The sequence below is a fragment of the Macaca mulatta genome, chromosome 20, assembly GCF_049350105.2.
Source record: "Macaca mulatta isolate MMU2019108-1 chromosome 20, T2T-MMU8v2.0, whole genome shotgun sequence".
In the NCBI taxonomy this organism is placed as follows: domain Eukaryota; kingdom Metazoa; phylum Chordata; class Mammalia; order Primates; family Cercopithecidae; genus Macaca; species Macaca mulatta.
This window is the reverse complement of record NC_133425.1, coordinates 46,616,037-46,639,090: the sequence shown is the minus strand read 5'-3', so window position 1 is coordinate 46,639,090 and position 23,054 is coordinate 46,616,037. Positions and strand designations below refer to the sequence as shown.

The 23,054-nt window shown below is 46.1% G+C and overlaps 2 long non-coding RNA genes across 2 annotated transcripts in view; both read right to left on the bottom strand.

Annotated features, from left to right (window-relative positions):
* Positions 1–5,828, bottom strand: part of LOC144337941 (uncharacterized) — an 84,375-nt gene extending 78,547 nt beyond the window's left edge. The window contains exon 1 of the long non-coding RNA XR_013411597.1: positions 5,362–5,828. This is a non-coding gene — a long non-coding RNA (uncharacterized LOC144337941). The remainder of the gene's footprint in view (positions 1–5,361) is intronic.
* Positions 5,829–9,553: 3,725 nt separating this feature from the next.
* The window catches only part of LOC144337940 (uncharacterized), a 30,062-nt gene continuing 16,561 nt past the window's right edge, over positions 9,554–23,054 (bottom strand). Inside the window, exon 2 of the long non-coding RNA XR_013411593.1 lies at positions 9,554–14,346. This is a non-coding gene — a long non-coding RNA (uncharacterized LOC144337940). The remainder of the gene's footprint in view (positions 14,347–23,054) is intronic.

Here is a 23,054-nt window from a genome sequence, read left to right as displayed (position 1 = left end):
CTCTTGGAATGATAAATAAGGCAGGGAAAGCCCACACAGGCTTTCTGAGACCCAGTTATCTGCCAGCTTGTAAAATGGAAAGTTTTGCTTCTTAGATTTGCTATAGAGTTCGGAGGTACATCTAAAAACACATGAAAATGGCCCCTAGGTTCTCCCCTTTCTCTGCCCACAGCACCAGTGCTTCATAGAAGCCATCAGAGCCTCCTCCAAGGGTTTTTCCTCTGGTTCTCGGGAGTCTCTGGCGTGAACGGTTAAGCCTTCTGATACAGCTGGTAATCCAGCTCTGGCCAGTATCACTGCATTTTCCAACTGTCCGTGGGTAATTGTCCCAGGGACTTAAACAAGTTGGACCAGCCAAAGGCACCACGAAGGTCAAACTGCAATAGAGCGTGCCCTGATTTTATCCGGGAGATTGATGCGCAAATCACCTTGATTTCGATTTGGCACCGGTGTTATAAAATGCACTTGCAATCACCGATAACACGTAAGATTAGGCCCCAGCGTGGGACACTGTATTTTATACCCTCTGTGGAGTTTTCCCTAATGCAACCATAAATCAGCCCACAAAGCAGGGCGTTTTGTCCATGTTAATAAAGAGGACAGTGAGAAACCCAGGGTGCCTTGGAACGGAAACACTTTTGGAACTTGGAACAAGCCTGAAATCTTTAGCTTGTATCAGGCCACCTGGATGCAACCTTCAGGGGACAAACCACAGTGGGGGCTTTGAGGGAAATCACAAAAGAACAGTGACTACAGGATCGCCCAGCAAGAAGTACATGAGCATGGCCACATGGGTGCGAAAATGTCCATTTCTGAGCATTTAAACAGAGATTCAAACTCTTGAGGTAGGAGAAGTACCAAATAGAAAGCAAATTTGTTCTAATACACATATTTCAATATGGAAAAGAGAGTAACGTAGTAAAAAGAGATGGGAAAAAAATAAGCAATCAGAAAACCACAGTTTGCAAAATAACTTTTGGCAGTAGCTACAATGTGTCTTCTTCTATGTCTTTCCTGCCTGGCCCCACTAAAGGCTTACATCAAATTATGATTTTGATTATTATTATTATTATTATTTTAGCCAGGCATGGTGACTCAAGCCTGTAATTCCAGCACTTTGGGAGGCTGAGGTGGATGGATCACCTGAGGTCAGGAATTTGAGACCAGCCTGGTCGACATGGTGACATGTCGTCTCTATTAAAAATACAAAAATTTAGCAAGCATGGTGATGGGCACCTGTAATCCCAGCTACTTGGGAGGCTGAGGCACAGGAATCACTTGAACCCGGGAGGCGGAGGTTGCAGTGAACTGAGATTGCACCACTGCACTCCAGCCTGGATGATAGAAAGAGACTCTGTCTCAAAAAAATTATTATTATTTTTTAAGAAAACAATTACTTTAAATTTTTTTTTAATTCACAGAACTCATTGCCATAGTTTTATAAGGTATAAATTTCATAAGGTATCCAGAGTGTTAGATTTCACTGATCTAGAAAGGTTTAACTCAATATTCGGGGGAAAAAATGTCTGGAACCACCAGGCTCATCTTCCCCTTGGTGTGGTGGCTTAAGCTCAGCCCCAAATTCTACTTATGGAAACTGCTCTGCTCTTCTCCCCACTTCCTTTCCCCCTCAACACCACTCCATCCACCCACGGGAGTTCAAACCAGTGGGCGTCTGATCTTGCTCTATGGGGCTGGGGCGTAGATGGGCAAGGTCCAATGTGCCTGGTGTGGATCCACAAAAGAAGAGGGGAAAATCTAGATTGGAAAAAAACATAGAGAGAAGTAATTACTTGCATTGTTTCTTCCCGCTCCCCCACCCACCCCACCTACATTTTTATTTTTCTAGAGTTTCGAGACTTCTCCTTTAATCTAAAGCAAGTAGGAAAATGTCTAGTGAAAATGATTCCCCTGTTGGGGGCTATGCAGATAGCCCTTTCTCCCAAGTGAAATAGAAACTAACAGGCTGAACATGCAAGAAAAATTTATTCCACTTAACGCAACTGAATTTCCCTTCAATTTAAAGAAAAACTGAGTAAAATGAAACACACATTAGAGTCTTTATTATAAAGTTTCACCTTTGTATTTTTGAATGCCTTTTAAGAATGGGTATGAAGTAGGTCTGAAATGGAAGAAACTAGAGAAACCCAGCCCTGACACTTGCAAATAAAAATAACCAGCAGCATTGGCCAAGCAGGAAGCATGCTTCTTAGCAGACACCCATTCCATACTTTTTCTTTTCATCAAAGTGGAAAAAGCACACGCCACTTCTTCTTTTTTCTTTTTTAGGAGACGGTATCTCATTCTGTCATCCAGGCTGGTGTGCAGTGGCGCAATCATAGCTCACTGCAACCTCCAATTCCTGGGCTCAAGCGATCCTCCCACCACCTCAGACCACTTCTTTTCTGAACCATCCTTTCTCTAAGATATCTTACCAAGGTAGGGAAAAAAGTTACTAAACAAAAATTTGCATTGAGTTTAGAAAGGGGGAGAAAACTGACCTTCCTACACATTTTAAGAGCTCAGAGTCTTGAGGGTAAATTTATGTTGTGGTATCTGGCTTCACTGTATCCAAATTAAATTCTCCAACAGTTTTAGACAGTTTACAACAAAAACACAAAACAAAAAGATAAGAATAAAAGGAAGCTCCCTGCTACACTCTGCCCAAGGTCAGGATGTCAATTTGAAGTAACAAAAAAAGAGAAACAAAGTAGAAATCACAACCTCCTTAAAAAAAAAAAAAAAAAAAAAATGGAGGCTGGGCTCAGTGATGAGAGAGAAACCCACGCCCCGCACTGTGCAGTGGAGCCTGCTCGCTGTCCAGCACAAGGTGAAGGGCTTAGGAGCATCTGCCCACCTGTAGGCAGAGCAATCCGTGCCCAAACCCAGGAAGAATTTTCTCACCGAAGGGATCCCACTGACCTGGCTGTGTGGGCGCACAGAAGAACCTTCTTTCTGCTTCCAGGCAAGAGGGAGCTTTGTGGTTGTCGCTGGCAGGAGAAAGGAGGCAGAGAGATAGGATGTGGGGGACCAGGCACAGATTGAGAAGTCCCGGCTGATCCAGTACCAGGCCCTGGGCTCTGTCTCCTGCCCTGGGCTTCCCAGGAACATGGCAAGCTATGTGATTGCTCAGCCAAGGGCCAGGAGGCTAGGCTCCTTGTAAAGCGTGCCACCCAGGGCTAGAGAAGGGGAGTGTGCATACTTTAAGGCAGAGGGCGGGAGGCAGAGGGCATGTGTGAGACAGCTCCCAGGAGAACCCCTCCCAGGCAGGACACATTGTCTCATCTTGTCCTCACCATCTTCTCCCCATCGGATATCAGACAGGCTGAGAGTCAGGAGACCTGATCTAACCTAGGCTGGTCACTGCTATAGTGAGCCTCGGATGCTTTGAGAGTTAACCTGCTAGGGCCTCAGTTTCCTCACTGGGGAAAGGCAATGCTGATGGCCTATCTGGGCACCTGGGAGGCTCAGCCACCTGCAAGTTCTGTGACAGGGAGGGACACCTCCTGGCCAGCAGCTCTACTCTACCAGGGATGTAGAAATCCTTCCTGTGAATACCACTGAGATTAGACTGGCTAACTGAGATAATGCTGGTTAAACACACATACACACACGCACATACACACACAGCCTAGTGTCTAGTGACCCGGCACACAATAAAGCCCAAATGTAACACAAGTTTGTTTGCATATTTGCTCATTTTCCAAAACCCTATCCTTGAAAAACAGGGGCTCAGCATGTCTGAGTGTTACAAAAGCCTTCCTCCTCTGAGGGTCTCTTCGACACCTTCAGGAGAAAAGTCAACCCACCCATGTTCAACAACCTCCATCAATGCCTGTTCCTGTGCTTGTGAAGTCTCCCAGATCAAATCTGGGGGAAGGAAAGCCAAGAAAACATGCGCCAGATGTAACAAGCCCTTCTAGGGGCGATACCTCAAAATGGCAAGAGTTGGGGGATCAGAGAGAAGGAAATTTTAAAAGATGGCTTTTGAAAGCAATAAGGTTATATGGGAGGCCGGGTTATGTCTGGAATATCTCTGTACCTTCCTCTCAATTTTGCTGTGAACTTAAAATTGCTCTCAAAAACCAAGTCTTTTTTAGAAAAAACAGTGAGTGGTAACCGGATAGAGCTCATGAGTAGCCAGTGGGTTTGTGGGGCTTGGCCTTCAAGTCCAGGTGACAGCATCGTAATGGGTTCCAAAAGTGCTGTATCAAAAAACCACAGGAGCATGGGGCACCGTGGCTCACCCCTGTAATTCCAGCGCTTTGGGAGGGAGGCCAAGGTGGGAAGATCTCTTGACCCCAGGATTGGGCAACATAGTGGGATCCTGTCTCTAAAATTTATTTATTTTTTTAATGAAAAAAGAAAATAGCCAGGCCTGGTGGTGTATGCCTGTAATCCCAGCTACTCACTATCAAGGCAAGAGGATCCCTTATTCCCTGGGGGTTCTAGGTTGCAGTGAGCTGTGATCGTGCCATTGAACTCCAGCCTGGGTGACAGAGTGAGACCCTGTCTCTAAAAATATTTTTAAAATAAATAAAAGAAACCTTGCAGGAGCAGTGGGTCTGAAAAGTAGCATTCAATCCAGGGATGATGAAGGTGCGGGTAATGTTGAAGTACTATTTCTAGCCTAACAGACTACACTCAATATAAAAATATATATATATTGTTTTAAAATCTGAACATAACTAAGTTAATAGATTAGACATTGTAAGCAGACGTGAGAACATTTCTTCCCTGCATCCAAGAGTTAAAGGACTGATGTGGACAAGGACTTGGGGAATGTAAAGAGCTAATAGATGTCTGGCTCTTACTTCCTCTGTCTTGTCCAGGAAGGCAGACCCACCCTGAGGGGACAGGACAGGAGGGCTGAGCACAGCACACACTTCTGTTCTCTTTTCATGCTCGCACACTTTTTCTGCATCTGTTCAGTGTGTGTGTGTGTGCGTGTGTGTGTGTGTGTGTGTGTGTCTTGCTCTCGATGTTTCTTCTCTATGGCATTGTCCCACCCCCCTCCTCTGTTTCCCTCTGCCCCCACCCCCCACAGACACCATTCTTGATAATTATAGTTTATTGATTCTCCTGGTGTTAGCTGCCCCCGGCGCCGTCTTCCTCATGTTAGCTGGAGCACCTTCCCAGCTCCATCACAGCCTGCGTTTCTCAGGAGGCAAAGCACTCCAAGCGCTAATTCAGAGAGAGCTGCTGCCTGGACCAAGGCCCCTGGAGTCCCTCTGGGAGGTAAGCCTGAGCCCCTGCCCCCAACCAGGACCCCAGCTCTCCACCCCCTGGAAGCTGAGGCTGACTGAGCCCAGAGGGCAACTGAAATAGTAGTCATAGCAGTAAACATGTATTGTCACTTACCACATGCCAGGCAAGTTCACAGGCACAGTCTGCACATCCTCTTAGATCCCTGGGGGGAAGGGGCTACTACTCATCACTGTAAATGAGAATAAGGGAGGTACAGGGCTCCCCGGAAGTCACACAGCTGCTTCGCGCTGCAGCTGGGATCTGACCCCCAAGCTTGCACACACAGATCTCCAACTGTCTCCTGAAAGAAGCAAGACCCCTGAGGTGTGGGCCAAGAAGATGGCACAGGGTGAAGGAAAAATGCCCAAGATGCTGACTTTTTAAAAATGCATTCTGAGATGAGCGTGACTGGCAGATTCTCCGCCCATTGCCACCCAGAAAGAGAGGGTCCCCGGCCAGCTCGAACCAGTGGCCCAGCTGTGGAGGGAGACAACCTGGCTCCTGAGCTGTTTACTTCTCAGCCATAAACAGGAAGGCCATAAAAGGGGCCCCTTTTGGTCAGCCACTCAGGGGCTTCTCTCTCCTCCTCCTCTTCCTTTTCCTCCTCCCAAGTACGTGTCCCCAGGCAGAGACTGTTTCCTTGAGGCTGCTACCTCCCAAGTGTCATTGTCTCTTTGCCTTAAAGAACCTCCTTTGAGCTGGAAATTCCAACAGTTGAAGTCACCGCTGAGTTGAAGAGAAGGCAGGTGCTTGTGCCCAGCCCAGAGAGCTCAAGGACTCGTGGGGTACAGTGCCAGGCATGCAATAACCTCTCCGATCTCCACGGGTCACTCTGAAAACTAATGAATAAATAGAAATGCCTCCTTTTCTGAAAAGAGAAAACTGCAATTCTAAAAGAAACCTGGAGAGGAAGTGACCAAGATATTCAGAGGTGAGAACCCACAAAGGAAAGGAGACAGCACATCTCAAAGAAAGTTTTCTATCACATTCTTTCCCAAAAGCTTCTGCAAAAAAAAAAAAAAAAAAAAAAGGTAGAGAGAGTGTTGCCCTCTTAGAGACACACACAGTGCATGTGGCTTTTTAAACGTTCTGAGAAGTTCTGCAGCAAAGGACCTTGTTTCATTGCATAATGTGTTTTCCAAATGTTTTTGCCCACATGATTCTATTTCCACAAATGGTTCATTTATTCTTATGACATTTCAAGTCCCCTTTGACGCTTTGAGAACCTCTGGGTTAATGCATGAGGTCAGGTGTGCTGAACGCTCACTGGTCTCATCTGACCTTGATTTTCCTTTTCACTTTTCACGTTAGGGCCTCTTGGACATAACCTTTACTGTTCACTGTCTCCACTCCCCAAGAATGAGCGGAGCCCCACAAGACAGCTGAAGAGATGAGGTACATGGAAACACCTGGGTCTCTTCAAGGAGTTATCAGAGAATTGCCTTCTTTGGATCCAGGGAGATCTCCTGTTTTCAGGAAGGCTTGTTCAGTGACAGCCTCCTCTCTCTTTGACTCAACGACATTCAGCTAGATCCTGCTCAACCCCACGGGGCATGGTGATATGAAAGCTTCTAGAAATGCATCATGTGAAACTATTAGTGTTTCCTCGAGGAGTATTTGTGTGTGAGTATGACAGCCTCCTATAAAAATTTGGATAACCCTAGCAAAACATTTTTTGTTGAGACAGGGTCTTGTTCTGTTGCACAGGCTGGAGTTCAGTGGCTCATTCACAGTTTACTGCAGGCTCAACTTCCCAGGCTCAAGCAATCCTCTCACCTCAGCCTCCCAAGTAGCTGGACTACAGATTCCCACTACTATGCCTAGCTAATTTTTTAAAATTTTTATATAGAGACGGGGTTTCACCATGTTTTCCAAGCTGGTCTCAAACCCCTGGGCTCAAGCCCAGCCTCACCTCAGCCTCCCAATGTGCTGGGATTATAGGCGTCAGCCACTGTGCCTGGCCACAAAACATTTTTGATGTGACTGAGTCTTTGAAAATCTGTGTGACTATTCTCTTTCCATCCCCAGCCCAGGAACACCCCCGGCCCCTATCATCTTAGTGCAGGGAACCTCTCTGGGCACTGGACATCTTGCCACAGTCCTACCTCCCCACCAAAGCCTTCTCAGACTACCATGGCTATGTCACTAGCACATACCTGTTACTGGCTTGAATTTTTAGTGTTTTGTTTTTAAAGAAAACTTGGATATTGTAAGGTCTCAAACTGATGAACCAAGCCTCCTAGCTCACTGATGTCTTAGTTTCATGGTGTTTAAAAAAAGAAAAAGAAAATATTTCAATCAGTTGGTTTTACATTAAAACACTGGATTTTTGGCTTCTGCTTAAAAAAAAATTAGACGATCTGGCAATGAAGGCCTACATTCCTCTTTTACAACCATCAGCAGGAAGTCAGAAGCAGTCTTCAAATGGAACAAATATCTTCAGTTTGCTGAAGTCCCCACCACTCCCTAATGTCACCTAGAAACAAAGACACTGAGCCATTTATCCCAGTTTTACCATTAACTAGCTGGGTGATCTCAGGCAAGTAACTGAATCTCCCTATGTCTCAATTTTCTCATCTGGAAAACGAAACAATAATAAGACCCTGCCTATATCAGTTAGGTTAAGTGAGGTTCACTGTGGTTAAAAAAAAAAAAAAAAAATCTCTAAAATCTCAGTGAATTACCAAGACGAAAGTTTATTTCTTCCTTACACTCCAGATCTCATGTCGGTTGACACAGGGCAGGGTTAAGAGAGAGGTTGCTCTAGATATCACAGACTCAGAGTTCCAGGGCAAAGGAGGTTCCATCTTGGCACACGTTTCCATGGTCAATCCAGGGACCATGGGAGTCAGGGTTAGGAAACAAAGTGGAGAATCACTCACTAAGTCTTAAGACTTCCACGCAGAAGTGACACACATCAATTTCATTCACATCCCCTTGGTCAAAGCAAGTCATTCTCTTGCGTAACTTCACAAGGGGCAGGGAGCATTAACGTGCAACTAACAGACTTACTGTAATGCTTCCAAGCTCTTCTCTTTCATGAGGCCTTGTGCCTAATTTATATTTGTAAGTTGGTATTCCTTTCCTTCAAGAGGTCCCCACAAATTGGATAAGCTTTAAGCTCTGCAAAACCTGGATCCACTTCTGGACAGAAACATTTGTTAAGAGCCCTAATGATTTCCTGACTACCTCATGGGCTTGCTGTGAGAATGGGGTTAGCACGAAGCACTTTCAAGACAGCATCAAGCACTGGGTCTCTACTCTGTGGGTATTGACTTCTATTATTATTAGGACAATAATAACACTTCACAGTTCTGACTCTCATACTGGACACAAAACACACACACACACACACACACACACACACACACATACACGCACACTAAATTTGCTCAGTAAGGAATACTGGCTCATCAGGAAGTCATCACTAACCAACACAGAGAATTGTCATATGTTAGGGGATCCTTGACTGTGACCTTGAGGAAGTCCTGTTCCTTTTCAGGGCTTCAGTCTCCACTTCTGTCCATGGGGGTTAGTGGGCAGTGGTCCCAGATGACTTGTCTGCTCCATGACACTGAGTGAGGGGCCCCTCAAGGGCTGCGGGTACAGGTAGGAATGCCAGTTGTGGCGAAGAAAGCTAGAGCTGATTAATTATGCAGGCAGCTCCACCTCTGCAAACCACCCATCTGGGCGGTCAGCCTGCAAACATTGTTTCTCTTGATATTACAGGCCTGCGTGTCTTCACCCTTAGTTGTCCGTATAAAGCATCCCAGCAGCCCACTTCCGGTGGCCTCATAAGACCCTGCCCCCACACATTGTCACTGACTCACAGCTGTAGGTCCTTTCTCTAACAAGCTTTTCTGCTCAGACACAAGAGATGAAAGAAAGGACCTCTCTGATGAAGCAGTTGAACCGGCTGCTTGATGTGTTCTTCCCTGATTTTTTTTTTTTTACATCCTCCTTTGCAAGCTCCCAACTGCAGTCTCTCCAAATGCCTTTTCCTATTTGAATGCAAAAGACAGTAAAGGAAACACGCCCCCACCCCATCCTAACTCACACACAAAAAAGCCCGTTCAAGTCCCCTTCCCCCATTTCCTAGCTGAGTGTCCTGGGCAAGTGACTTAATCTCTCTGAGTCTATATCATCACCTGTAAAAACAGAGACACCTGCCCTGACCATACATGAGCGTTACATTGGAAACACCTTGTGAATGTAAAAGGGTAGAGAAGAGTGTACCACTTCTGTTTTGATTTCTCTGAATCAGTATGTAGTAGTTTTCTGTCGTTGCAAAATGAATTACCACAAATTTAGCAGCTTAAAACAACACTCATTTATTATCCCACAATTCTACAGGTCAGAAGTCCAGGTAGTCTCACCTGGACTCTGCTCAGAGTCTCACAAGGCCAACATCAAAGTGTCAGCCATCTGGGTTCTTATCTGGGGGCTTTGGGAAAGATTCTGCTTCCAGCTTTTTACAGTTGTTGACAGAATCCGGTTCCTTGTGGCTTCAGGTCTGATGTCCCCATTTCATCGCTGTCAGCTGGGGGTTGGGGTTGGTCTCTGCCTCTCCAGGCTGCCCATATTCCTTCTCATGGGGTTCCCTCCACCTTCAAAGCCACAGAAGGAACATCAAATCCTCACCCTTTCAATTAAGAGGTCACCTGATTGGCTCAGGTTCACCCAGATACTCTCCATATTTTAAAGTCGATTTACTTAGGGCTTTACTTGCATCTGCAAAATTCCCTCTCAGCAGCATTTGTGTAAATATTCAATTGAATCAACAGAAGAGGAGAATCTTGGGGGAAACAAGGGCATTTTTAGAATTCTGCCTACCATAACACAGCAATTCTTAAACTGCCTTCCACAAAGGTAAGATGATGATAGCTGTTCTGTGAAGAAAGCAGTTCGTAGCCAAACCATTTGGAGAAACACTGGGGGAAACAGAGTGAAACCAGTTTTGTTTGCTAGTTTTCAGTTCAGGACATAGGAGAGTCATTAATATGCCATTGTATCTGGTGATTCAAGGTATGCGGTATTTCCCAAATGTATTAAGCCGTAGTATTCTTTTCTGCCAGAATATCTGTTATTCTTTATAACCCAGTTTGGGATACAATCATCCAGATTTAAAAAGGAATTTGTATAGGCAAAGACAGGATGATAAACAGGAAATTCCTTATGTCTTTACACATCTGTGTTTAGAAAATTGTGACCTGATGGTAGGCTCATTATCCGTAGGTGCCCTCCGAGGCATAGTCCTGGATACCAGTTTCTGGAAGGAGTTAATTATCCGTGGCCCTCCAAGGCGCTCCTTCTCTCCTCTTCCTTCAAGGGCTAGGTCCATGGTGTTGTGCCACTAGCAAGAGGCCTTCAGGAGCCATAACTGAATGATGCTCACTGTCTTGAAGGCATTTCCCTGCCCCATGACTCAGTTTGCCTGGGATGAGTTTGAAAGGCCAGAGTGAGGTCCACAGAAGAGAAGGAGGGAGGAGGGGTTTGGGCATAGCATTCTCCTGAAACCAGGCACCTGTCTGTTTATTGCCCTTCCAGGCTGAGCTTCTCTGACCAAACCTGAAAGCAGAGAGAAATGCCTCTTCTTGGAAGGTATGCTTCTAGCAAGCAGCCCTTTCCTCTGCTGCCTCTTCTCCCCTCCCTGGGACAGGCCTGGCACCGCTTTTACCATCTGTCCCAGGGATATCTCACAGGCCAGACCTGTGGCCACTGTATGATTTAACCCTGTGCCTTTGGGATAGAAAATCGGTGCAGGTTTTATCATGTCTCCCCCGAAATCAACTCCAAAATAATTTTTGCCTTGGATCTATTCATCTGCCATTCTATGCTTGATTTCAAATTGTGGTTTGTTTTCTCTGTAAGAATTCCCTGGCCATCTTTTGGATAAACAGCAAGTATGTTCTGGGCACTCTAATAAATTGCAACTTCACACAGAAGCTCGCTCTTGCTGGAGGCAAGTGATTAAACATTTTAATAGCGCAGCAAACTTATCAACAGGCTTACCAAAAAAGAGAAAAGGAAGTGATTTTATTCTCCCAGCTTGTATTTCAGAGTATTTTACTACTGGGGTCAAATGTCTGTCAAAGATTTTTGAGGCCCAAATTTGACTTAGAAGAACCTCAAAAGGTTTCTACTATGCACACTGCATCACGCTCTATAAACAGCCCAGGATTTTCCCTGCACACGCCTAACTATCCAGTTCAATATCACCATGGTGCCTAAAAGGTTTTTAATATAGATATTAAATATATCTATATCATCGCTTCAGTGAGAGCCTGAGCTGTGCTTTTTCCTCTGGGGTCTTCCAAGCTATTTGCTGCTGACATACACTATTAAAAATAAACCTACCCTGAGGAACGAGTCATTTTACATGGCATTAGGACTAATGTTATCATTTAAGTAGCTGCGGAGATTTGCCAACTACAGAGGCCCCAGATAACGAAGGAAACACGATCATGTGAGATAATCTTCTGTGCAGAAATGACTTTCATCATCTGTAATATGTAGTTTAGATGCTTATTTAAGATTTATACTATTGAACAAATATTGATGCCTTCAACAGAATAAAAAACATCAATGCTAGAGACAGGTAAAAGATCAGATCCACTTCCAGGGCTTCAGACTTGGCTGGGTATAAAACAATATGCTTGGAATCTGTGTAGTGCAGAGGGGAAGAAAGAAGGAGATTCATTTCCATTCTACCACCTTCCACTTGGTAACATGGCAGGCCCTGGCATGTACAAATGTATAGCATCTACACAATAATTTTATAAAGGAGGCAATATTTTTATCCTCATTTCACAGATGAGGAAACTGAAGGTTAGCATGTTTTCTTAAACTGAAGTTTGAATAAGCTCACTGCTAAGATATGGCAATATTGAGAATTGAACGTAGCTCTGACTGCAAAGTCTGTACACACTCTACAAATATTGTCCTCTTCCACCATTTGCAAAAGGACCAAGATTCTGACTGCTTTTTCCACTCCACCCACAGGGTAGAATATTGACAATGTAATTGACCATCTATTCATCCATGGACGCAGATGATTTCATTTATTCATCCATCAATCAATACATATTTATTGAGCATGTAATGCACCAGGCACTGTGTCAAGCACACAGCATACAGAATGGAAACAGGCACAGGCCCCAGTCCCAACAACAGAGATGGATGTGCACACGCAGACCCTCCTAGTTTGGTGAAGTTGGATGCCCTTGTTCAATGACTGCACAGCTCGATAAAGGCAGTGCCCAAGTCGTTTGCCTGCATAGTTTGGCAGCCCTTCTGATAGACCAGATGGGAGTGATGACTTCCTTAACCCCTCTCAGACACAGGGCATTGCCTCAGCCTCCCAAAGTGCTGGGATTACAGGTGTGAGCCACCACGCCCAGTTGAAATGCTCTTCAATCTTATCAGACTTGGCACTCCCCCAAAATGCAGATGTCATTACTCAACATGCGTAACTAGCTTCTGTTTAATGGCATGTTGTTGTTTACAGTGAAGCAGCACTATGACATCCATCATTAGCCCACTTCACAGATGAAGAAACTGAGACTCAGAGAGGTGAAGTGATTTATCTGTGGGCAGGTAGACGGAGTGATGCAGTGGAGTGAGAACCCTGGGCCTGATGTTTATCTCTCTTCACCTGCCCATGTACCTATCACAAAGGAAGACATCATCTGAGAGCCTATGTCCTGCAGGCCTTTTGAGGTGGGTGCTGTTGTTGTGCCCATTTTAGGGTGAAGAACACAAGACACAGAGAGGTAAGTCACTTGCCTAAGTGCACACCACAAGGAAGAGGCAGAAATAGAACTTCAGCCTGAGCCTCCTGACTCCAGACAAGAAGCTTTGGGGTGTTTCTCATCCTTACGGGGTTGTTCTCTCTGCAAAAGGCAACTCCGGATTGGTAATGACGCATCAGGTCCCCTCCAATCCTGATGCTGTCCTTGTGGGGATCAAACCCTCATTAAAGGAAAAACACTGAAGAGGTCCTCTCTTTTGTCCATCTTTCCCCCACCAGCTTCTCAGATGCTAGGATCCCTGCAGCCTCATAAGATCTGAAGCTCTTGAAAGAGCCTCTTCAGAAAACTACGGGGATCTATTGTTATATTAAAAAATAAAAATAGGCAATCCCAACACATTGAGAGGCTGTGATATGAAGATTGCTTGAGGCCAGGGGTTCAAGACCAGCCTGGGCAACACGGCAAGATCTTGTCTCTACAAAAATTTAAAGATTAGCTACTCAAGAGGCTGAGGTGGGAGGATCACTTGAACCCAGGAGTTTGAGGCTGCAGTGAACCTTGCTTGTGCCACTGCACTGCAGTCTGGGCAACAGAGATTCTATCTATAAAAAAATAAAATAAAAATAACTTGCATTAGGGTTGCAGCATGGTGGAGAAAAGAAGATGAAGCAAGGGCACCAGAGCTGGTACCGGGGAAGGCCTGGTGGTGATGGTGTTAGCATCTGGTTAAGCTGCATAGCTGGTCTGATGGGATTTGGCAAACTGCAGCCCTGTCTCATTTCTAGTCATTTTTACCTGCTACATTTGCATATACATATGATATCTGTTATCCTAATTACATCTATTTTCCCAGGTACAGACAGACATACCCCAGAGTTGGGGTGCCCATTAGCAGATCACACAGGCCTCTGCAGCTGTGTTTTGATTAGCGGAAGAGGCTCTTTGGCATCAGAGAACTGAAATCACCTTTTAGGGTATGACAAGCTCAGCCAAGCGTCTCGCAAGTGAAAATCAGAGGTTTCTCTAAGGAAGGAGTGAGAACGACCATAAAGAATTAAAAGGAGAACAACCTTTAATGGTTTCAGGTGTGAAAGCTCAGTGACGCCGAAGGCCTGCCATTCATCAGACAGCATGATGTTCCAGGATCCCTCCCGGCCCACATTCACCCCCATACATGCCTCTGGAAGGAGGGGACAGCCATGGGAGCCCCCCAGGGGGAGCTCAACTCACCATTTTTCCAGGCTGGGTTCCAGCAGGGAGGACGTGAAGGTGAAGAGGCCAAGGATGGCTGGAGGCAGGAGCGCAGGAGTATTATGGATCATGATGCATGCCCACCTGCATTAAATGACTTGCAAACAATATGAAAATCCCTATGCAAGTTACTAAAAGCTCCTTTTTCTACTGTACGGCTCAGGGGCTCCTTTTAGAATTCACACAGGTATTTTCGTGATTGCATGCTCTACCATGGATTTGCATGCCCAAGCTCTCCCAACTTCCTTGGGAGGTGTCTTAGTCCGTTTGCATTGCTAGAAAGGAATTTCTGAAGCTGGGTAATTTATAAAGAAGAGGTCGATTTGGCTCATGGTTCTGCAGGCTGTACAAGAAACATGGCACTGACATCTGCTCCTGGTAAGGCCTCAGGAAGCTTCCACTCATGGCAGAAGGGGAAGGGGAGCTGGCAGCACGTGTGAGAGAGGAAGGGTGCCAGGCTCTTTTAAACAATCAGCTCTCACATGAACTAAAAGAGTGAGAACTCACTCATTATGGTACCAAACCATTCATGGTGGATCTGCCTACATGACCCAAATACCTCCCACAAGGACCCACTTCCAACATTGGGGATCACATTTCAGCATGAGATTTGGAGGGAACGAACACCCAACCCATATCAGGAAGGTTGTGCCTCCGTGCTGTGAATGTGGTCTATGGGTCAATATTTTAGGTGTTAAGTTGGTGAATTCTTTGTAATACCTGGCATTTTCATAAGCTCTATCCTTTGTGACCCTTGATAACTCGATAAGGGAGAATGAGCAGGTTTTTTTTTTTTTTGACGGAGTCTCGCTCTGGAGGGCAGTGGCCGGATCTCCGCTCACTGCAAGCTCCGTCTCCCGGGTTTACGCCATTCTCCTGCCTCAGCCTCCCAAGTGCTGGGACTACAGGCGCCCGCCACCTCGCCCGGCTAGTTTTTTGTATTTTTTAGTAGAGACAGGGTGTCACTGTGTTAGCCAGGATGCTCTCGATCTTCTGACCTCGTGATCCGCCCGTCTCGGCCTCCCAAAGTGCTGGGATTACAGGCTTGAGCCACCGCGCCCGGCCATGAGCAGGTTTTATGACCCCTACTGTACTGGGCCTAAAGACACTTAGTAAGTTACCCAAGGCCAAACAGTCAGGCTGCAGTTGAACCCTCCCTTGTACCCAGGTGCCCTAAGTTCAAGCCTGGTGCTATTTACTCTACATTTCTCTGATTTAATCACTGCACACAGGGAATGGTGGAGGACTAGAGAGGCAAGAAACATCCAGGAGACAGAATTCTCAGTATTTTTTTCCTTCTTTTGGAGGGAAGAAAAACCCTCTGGTGGCAGGGCAGGGTTTCTCACTGGAGGGAGGAAAGGCCATGTCACTAGGAGAGGTCACCAAGGATTTGTGGATTCAAAACACTCATCAGGGGAGCATTCTGGGTTGAGAAGTACCCATTCATTTTTTTCCTTTGACAAATATAGTCATGTTAGGCATCACTTAATGATGGAGATACGTTCTGAGAAATGCATCATAGAATATACTCACCCAAACTTAGATGGCACAGCCTACTACACAGCTAGGCTTTATGGTGTACCTATTGTTCTTAGGCTACAAACCTGTACAGTAAGTTACTGTGCTGAATACTGTAGGCAACTGTAACACAATGGTAAATACTTATGTATCTAAACAAATGTAAATTAGAAAAAGTACAGTAAAAATACAGTGCTATAATCATATGGGACCAGTGTCATATATGTGGTTCGTCATTAGGTGGTGTGTGACTGTATTTACTGAGGACCTACTATATGCCAGGCATTGTTCTACGCAAATGAGATTCAACTGGAGGCAGATAATGATCAATTGTGCTAAGGGCTATGACAAAAATAAAATATACCAGCTGAGACCAATTTAGCCAGGGCAGTCTCTCTGAAGAAAAGTATCTGAGCTAAGACTCTTCACTAAGCAAGAGCCATCCACCCAAGAGCTGGGAGAAGAGGTGTCCAGGCAGGGCTGCACTGCAGGCAGAGGTTCAGGAGCAGAAAGGGCTGCAGGCTTAAGAGCCAGCAAAGCAGTGGGTCTGGCTGAAGTTGGCTTGAGCAAGGTTGCAAAGAGCAGATGGTCTGAGATGAGTTTGGAGAGGGAAGCTGGAAAACAACTGGGCAAGACCTCAGAGGTTTTTTAGGTAGCCTTTAAGCTAACCCCAAACGTAGTGGCTTATAATCAACAGCTTGGTTTTTTAATTAAATAGATTAGAATAATAGTCTATACTATACTGTGTAGTAGTTTTCCAACCTTAGCATATATCAGAATCGCTTGGTAAATCTCGCAGAATGATTGATGCAGCTTATCTGAGGTTGAGCCCAAGAATCTGCATTTCTTTTCTTTTCTTTTTTTTTTTTTTTTTTGAGACAGAGTCTCCCTCTATCACCCATGACCTTGGCTCGCTGCAACCTCCGCCTCCCAGGTTCAAGCAATTCTCCTGCTTCACCCTCCCAAGTAGCTGGGATTACAGGCTCCTGCCACCTCGCCCTTCCATTTTTTTTTTTTTTTTTTTTTTTGTATTTTTAGTAGAGACAGGGTTTCGCCATGTTGGCCAGGATGGTCTCGAACTCCTGACCTCAGGTGATCCACCCACCTCAGCCTCCCAAAGTGCTGGGATTACAGGCGTGAGCCACGGTGCCCAGCCAAGAATCTGCATTTCTAATAAGTTTTCAGGTGATGTTGGGGCTGCTGGTCCCAAACCATTTTGAGAACCACTATATTAAGAATGCATTACATATATTACAGTCAAGTTTTGTTTCTTTGAAACTCTTATTCCAGTAGTATATCTGTTCACGTGTACTGGATCCTGATGGAAAAGGTTTTTTTGTTATTATTGTTTTTGTTTTGTTTTGCTTTGTTTTGTTTTTTGAGATGGAGTCTTGCTCTGTCACCCAGCCTGGAGTACAGTGGCGCGATCTCGGCTCATTGCAAGATCCGCCTCCCAGGTTCACGCCATTCCCCTGCCTCAGCCTCCTGAGTAGCTGGGACTACAGGCGCCTGCCACCACGCCCAGCTAATTTTTTGTATTTTTAGTACAGATGGGGTTTCACCATGTTAGCCAAGATGGTCTCAATCTCCTGACCTCCTGATCCGCCCACCTCAGCCTCTCAAAGTGCTGGGATTACAGGTGTGAGTCACTGCACCCGGCCGGAAAAGGTATTTTTTTAAGGATGGGTTCAAAAGAGTTTGAAAGCCCTGGATTTAATAACATAAGACCCTTCTTTAGAAGAGAAATTATCCTTTCTTTTTGTTTGAGACGGAGTTTAGCTCTTGTTTCCCAGGCTGGAGTGCAATGGCACTATCTTGGCTCACTGCAACCTCCGCCTCCCAGGTTCAAGCAATTCTCCTGCCTCACCCTCCCAAGTAGCTGGGACTACAGGCATGCACCACCATGCCTGGCTAATTTTGTATTGTTAGTAGAGACGGGGTTTCTCCATGTTGGTCAGGCTGGTCTGGAACTCCCGACCTCAGGTGACCCACCTGCCTTGGCCTCCCAAAAGCGTGGGGATTACAGGCGTGAGCCACTGCACCCAGCTGAGAAATCATTCTTGAATGCTGTAATTGACTGCTGAGAATCTTGTGGCTTCCATAAACATAAATAAAATAGTAAATATATGAATGGCCCAGGTATGGTGGTTCATGCCTAAATCAGCACTTGGGGAGGCTGAGGCAGGAAGATCACTCGAGGCCTGGAGTTCAAGACCATCCTGGGAAACACAGCAAGACCCCATCTTTACAGAAAAAATAATTTAAAATTATCTGGTGGTGGTGTTGGGCACCTGTAGTCCCAACTACTTGGGAGACTGAGGGGGCAAGATTGCTTGAGCCCAGGAGCTTAAGGCTACAATGAGCTAGGATCATGGCACTGCACTCCAGCCTGGGCAGTGGGCCATCTCTAAATGTATATATATAACAATAGATGAAAGAATATCTAGCTGGAATATGAAACAAGATTCTCCTGTTGATGGCCTCACCTCGGCCTTAATTTATTATCCTACTGAATCTCCAAAAACATTGGATTGCATTTTGGCATAGAGCCCAGGATCCCACTCTAAGCTGCCTGCCTTCCTATTCAGTGCTAGGGAGCACTCCAGCCACTCTGACAATGCTTTCAGGTCCTAGTTGCATCTCCAAGGTGCTGGCAACCTCCAGAGGACTCAACCGCATTCAGTCCTTAAGATGCAAGCCCACGCACCTGGTTTGCCACACATACCTGTTGACAGTTTATGTGACAGTTTCCTCTGCAGATTCGTCCTGCTTCTCCTGTGAGCTGCACTGGTTTCAGGTCCCCATGGGAAATTAGGGATAAATCCCAGCTTCTCCTTTCCTAGACAGTTACTGACCTCAATTACAAAAAAAGTGTTGGCGAGGCAGGCAGATCATGAGGTCAGGAGATCGAGACCATCCTGGCTAACACGGTGAAACCCCGTCTCTACTAAAAACACAAAAAAATTAGCCGGGTGTGGTGGCGGGTGCCTGCAGTCCCAGCTACCTGGGAGGCTGAAGCAGGAGAATGGCGTGAACCTGGGAGGCGGAGCTTGCAGTGAGCCGAGATTGCGCCACTGCACTCCAGCCTGGGCAACAGAGTGAGACTCTGTCTCAAAAAAAAAAAGAAAAGAAAGGATTGGATCCCCATTTGGTAACAAACCATCCTGGTGGGGAAGTTGAGGGCTTATTTCTAGAATCCTAACAGAAAGACAGTAGCTTCTGGAATCTACACTAACTCAGGAGTCTAGAAACGTGCATGCATTCATTCAGTAAATCTATCAAGTACCTACTGTGTGCAAGGCACTAGCAAGGTGCTATGACTGTCCCAGCAGTGAACAGAACACGGCCTCCTGCTGCTCACAGCGGGTGCACTTTCTGCCTCCTTCCCCAACTTGCTAGGTGACTTAGGCCAAGCACTGCCTTTCTTAGACACTTGGCATGACCAGTAGGGCACAGAAAGGAGCATGAAACGTTACCACTGCAAAGTACCACAAGAGTGACTGAATCCCATCTCCTCGTTTTATGAATGGAAACTGGGGCTACGGTGAAGGAAAGGGACTTGCTCAGGATCACATGGTGTGTTGCTGGCAGCACTGTGTGGAAGGCTCGCTGAAACCTCAGAGGCTGCCTCCCATGTAGCCTCCTTATGCTCCTCCCCATGGCCCCTCCCAATCCCCTCCTTCTCGCCTATTATGAAGATGGAAAAGTCTATCTAGTTGGAAATACATGGAACTCCAGAAAGATACAGTGGACATCAGGTAGCTGCTGATTTTTTGGAAAAATTCAAGTTTAATTGCTGTGACCTAAATGGTGTTCTAGAGAGAATATGGGTTGTCAAAGCCCAGGCCAGAGACAGAAGCAGCAAGGAGGCTCTGAACCCATCCAGGCAGAACCGACCCCCACCACTGAGGTAGGAGGTGGGACTCAATACCAGAGATAGGGCTCAGACACTGGACCAAATGGAGGACTAGCTAAAATAGGAACTAGGCAGAAGCAACTTTCCATAAGACACGCCCACCAGTGTGCCACGTCAGTTTACCTTTGCGTGGCAACACCCAGGAGTTATTGCTCCTCTCCATGGAAATGACCTGATGATGCAGGAGTTACTACCCTTTTCCTAGAAATGTCTGCAAAAAACACCCCTTAATCTGCATGCAATGAAAAGTAGGTATAACTATGACTGCAAACCTGCCCTGAGCTGCTGCTCTCAGCACACTGCCTATGGGGTAGCCCTGCTCTGCAGGAGCAGTCACAGAGCTGCATCACTGTCAGAACTGCAACACTGACACTTTGGTAAAGCTGTTTTCTTCTACCTTACCACCAGCTCACCCCTGAATTCTTTCCTGGGCAAAGCCAAGAATCCTCTCAGGCTAAGCCCCAATTTGCATCACCACTCTGCTTCCCATCTACTGCATTTCTGGAGACCACTCCTGCATAGCTCAGTGGGTGTTACATCTGTGATACTTGCCCCAGTCTACCCGTTGGAAAGAACCAACCTCTCCTCCTCAAAGTAACCATCTTTTGTCTCTCTTTAGCACTCCTCTCATTCTGCCTTGCATGGGGAAGAATTTATTCAATCACTCACCTGACGCACCTGTGCAGTGTCAGGAAAATACCTAAGATCTGGGCCATCAAGGAGATCCAGACACAGCCCCCTGCCCTCAAGAAGTCCACCCACTGGACAGGCCCAGCGGCTCACACCTGTAATCCCAGCACTTTGGAAGGCCGAGGTGGGTAGATCACTTGAGGTCAGGAGTTTGAGACCAGCCTGGCCAACATGGTGAAACACTGTCTCTACTAAAAATATAAAAATTAGCTGGGCACGGTGGCACATGCCTGTAATCCCAGCTACTTGGGAGGCTGAGGCACGAGAATCACTTGAACCCAGGAGGCAGAGGTCACAGTGAGCTAAGATCATGCCACTGCACCCCAGCCTGGGTGACAGAGCAAGACACTGTCTCAAAAAAAAAAAAAAAAAAATCCACCCATAGACAGCTGTCACCATATATGTGGTAAGTGTGGCAGCAGAGGACTTCTGGAACCCCAGTGAAGGCCCTGAGTTGAGCACACATCTCTCTCCCCAGCCAGTCTTTGGTCTTCATAAGGCATGGACTATGCCATGCCCATTCGCTCAGCTCTGTTCATCACCACCTTCTGAAAGATCCAGCAGCTTCCTCAGCGAATCCTTCTGAAGAAGTGGTGAGAAGACAGAGCTCTCTAGTCTCCTTGGAAAACTGCAGGCACAGCCAAGTCTACAGAATCACACGGGGAATTCCCTTCTTTTTCTCCTGCCACCTGCCCCACTCAGTGGCACTAGATGATTATGATGCAGCCTATGGGACTGTCCTCCCAGGACTCCTTTTCCAGGAATTGTTGCATCACTCCCCATCTCCCATCTTCTACATGGTCATCAAGGGAATCACTCTGTAAGTCCAACCTGACTCCTGACCACAGCCTCAGCGGTTGGCACCTGTCACCTTGAGCCAAAAAGAGATCTTTCAGGAATCCTTGAAACGAAAATAAAAGAGAGCCTCCAGTATCTTCAAGCAAGGCGTGAAATGTTCTAGGTAGCCTCATTTCCTTCCATGAGGGTGCCAGAAGTGGAAGAAGCCAGTGTGCAAGTGGATAGGATGAGCAGATGCTCAGCGGGAAGCAGAAAAAAAGATCACTTGTCCTGATCCCATTTGAACCCCTCATTTCATTAGGTCCTGTTGCATCTTTTCTGCGATACTCCAGAAAAGTCTTCCTCTTTAGTCTCCCTCTTCCATAAACTGGTTCAACTTGAGTTTCTGTTACTTGCAACCCATGGCCTCCGAATGGTGCAATACTGCTCTGAGAAGCTGCTATGCTTACAAAGTGTCATGCCTTTGGGGGAGTTTCTTCTCTATCCAACCCTCACCCCTACCTCAAACCGAGAGTCACCCACAGATGGTGCCATCATTGTATTAGAAGGAAACCAAGTCACAAGCTATGTTCAAGAACATTGAAAAATAACATGAGCCACTAATGATAATGGAAGGTGGTTAGCTAAGCTCCAGGGCAAGGTGTCTGTAATAGATGTCTTTTGGCCATAGATCAGTGAGATGTTAAAGTCCAGGCTGGGAAGAACAATGAAGAAATAATTTATCTTCATTGTCTTTATACTACTACTATGCAGTAAAGCATTTATGAGCTAGAGAAAAAGTTAAACTTGACCACAGGTATCAGTATGGTAAATAGATTGACTGGCCTGGGTCCTTGTTCTATGTAAAAGAGGAGTTAAACATATACATTGTTATTCCTCATAGTGGACCATGGCCAACTCCCCAACGGCTAAACCACCCTCTGTCACCTGGCAAAGGCCATGCAGTTTGGGGTTTGAATCCAGCTCCAGTGGTAGGTCTGAGGTTAATCACTTTCAGCAAGTGGTTTGGTAGTGGTCGTGTGATCCAATTCCAGCCAGTAAGACTGAAAGAGAGGTTTGCCAGAGGCTTCTGAGAAAGGTATTTCATGCACTTGAGAGAGAGAGAGAGAGTATGAAAGTCCACTCTCACTTCCCCCAACATGATGTGAACAAGGAAGCAAAGAGCTCTGATGCCTGTGGCTGCCACTCTGAAGCCATGAGGGAACCCAGCCTTCAGATGAAGCAGGTGCAAGTCCCTGATGTCATGATGAAAGCCCTGGATTAATTCTGAGTGTGGGAGTGAATAAATGTCCTTGCTGTTAGGTCCATTTGAGTAGTGGATTCTATTACTGTCTGCTGAACGCATCCTAACCAATGCATTCTCTACTCAAAGGAAGAGCAGTGGCCAGGTGCAGGAGCTCACGCCTGTAATCTCAGCACTTTGGGGGACCAAGGCAGGAGTGGATCACCTGAGCCCAGGAGTTCAAGTTTGCAGTGAGCTATGCTCATGCCACTGCACTCCAGCCTGGGCAACAGAGCAAGACTCTGTCTCCGGGAAAAAAAAAAAAAAGAACAGCAACAATTGTGAGTGCAAATCTCAGCTCTGCCACTTGTTGCTTGTATGAAATTGAGCAATTTACCCAACTCTTCTAAGCCTCAGTGCATTAATCTGTAAATCGGGACATTAATGCTACTGTGGTGGTGACTGGTCAATCTGGACTATCTGGAATCCAGTCCCCCACCTTCAAAACTTTTTTGGGAGCTCCCCCAATGATACATAGTCTTGGAGAAAGATAGACCCTGCTAAGTACTCTTGTTGCTTAACAGACAACATCTCTTTTTCCTGACCTGGTCTAGCCAAATGGCCGGTCTTGAAGTAAGCTCAACAAATCCCGATTGAGGGA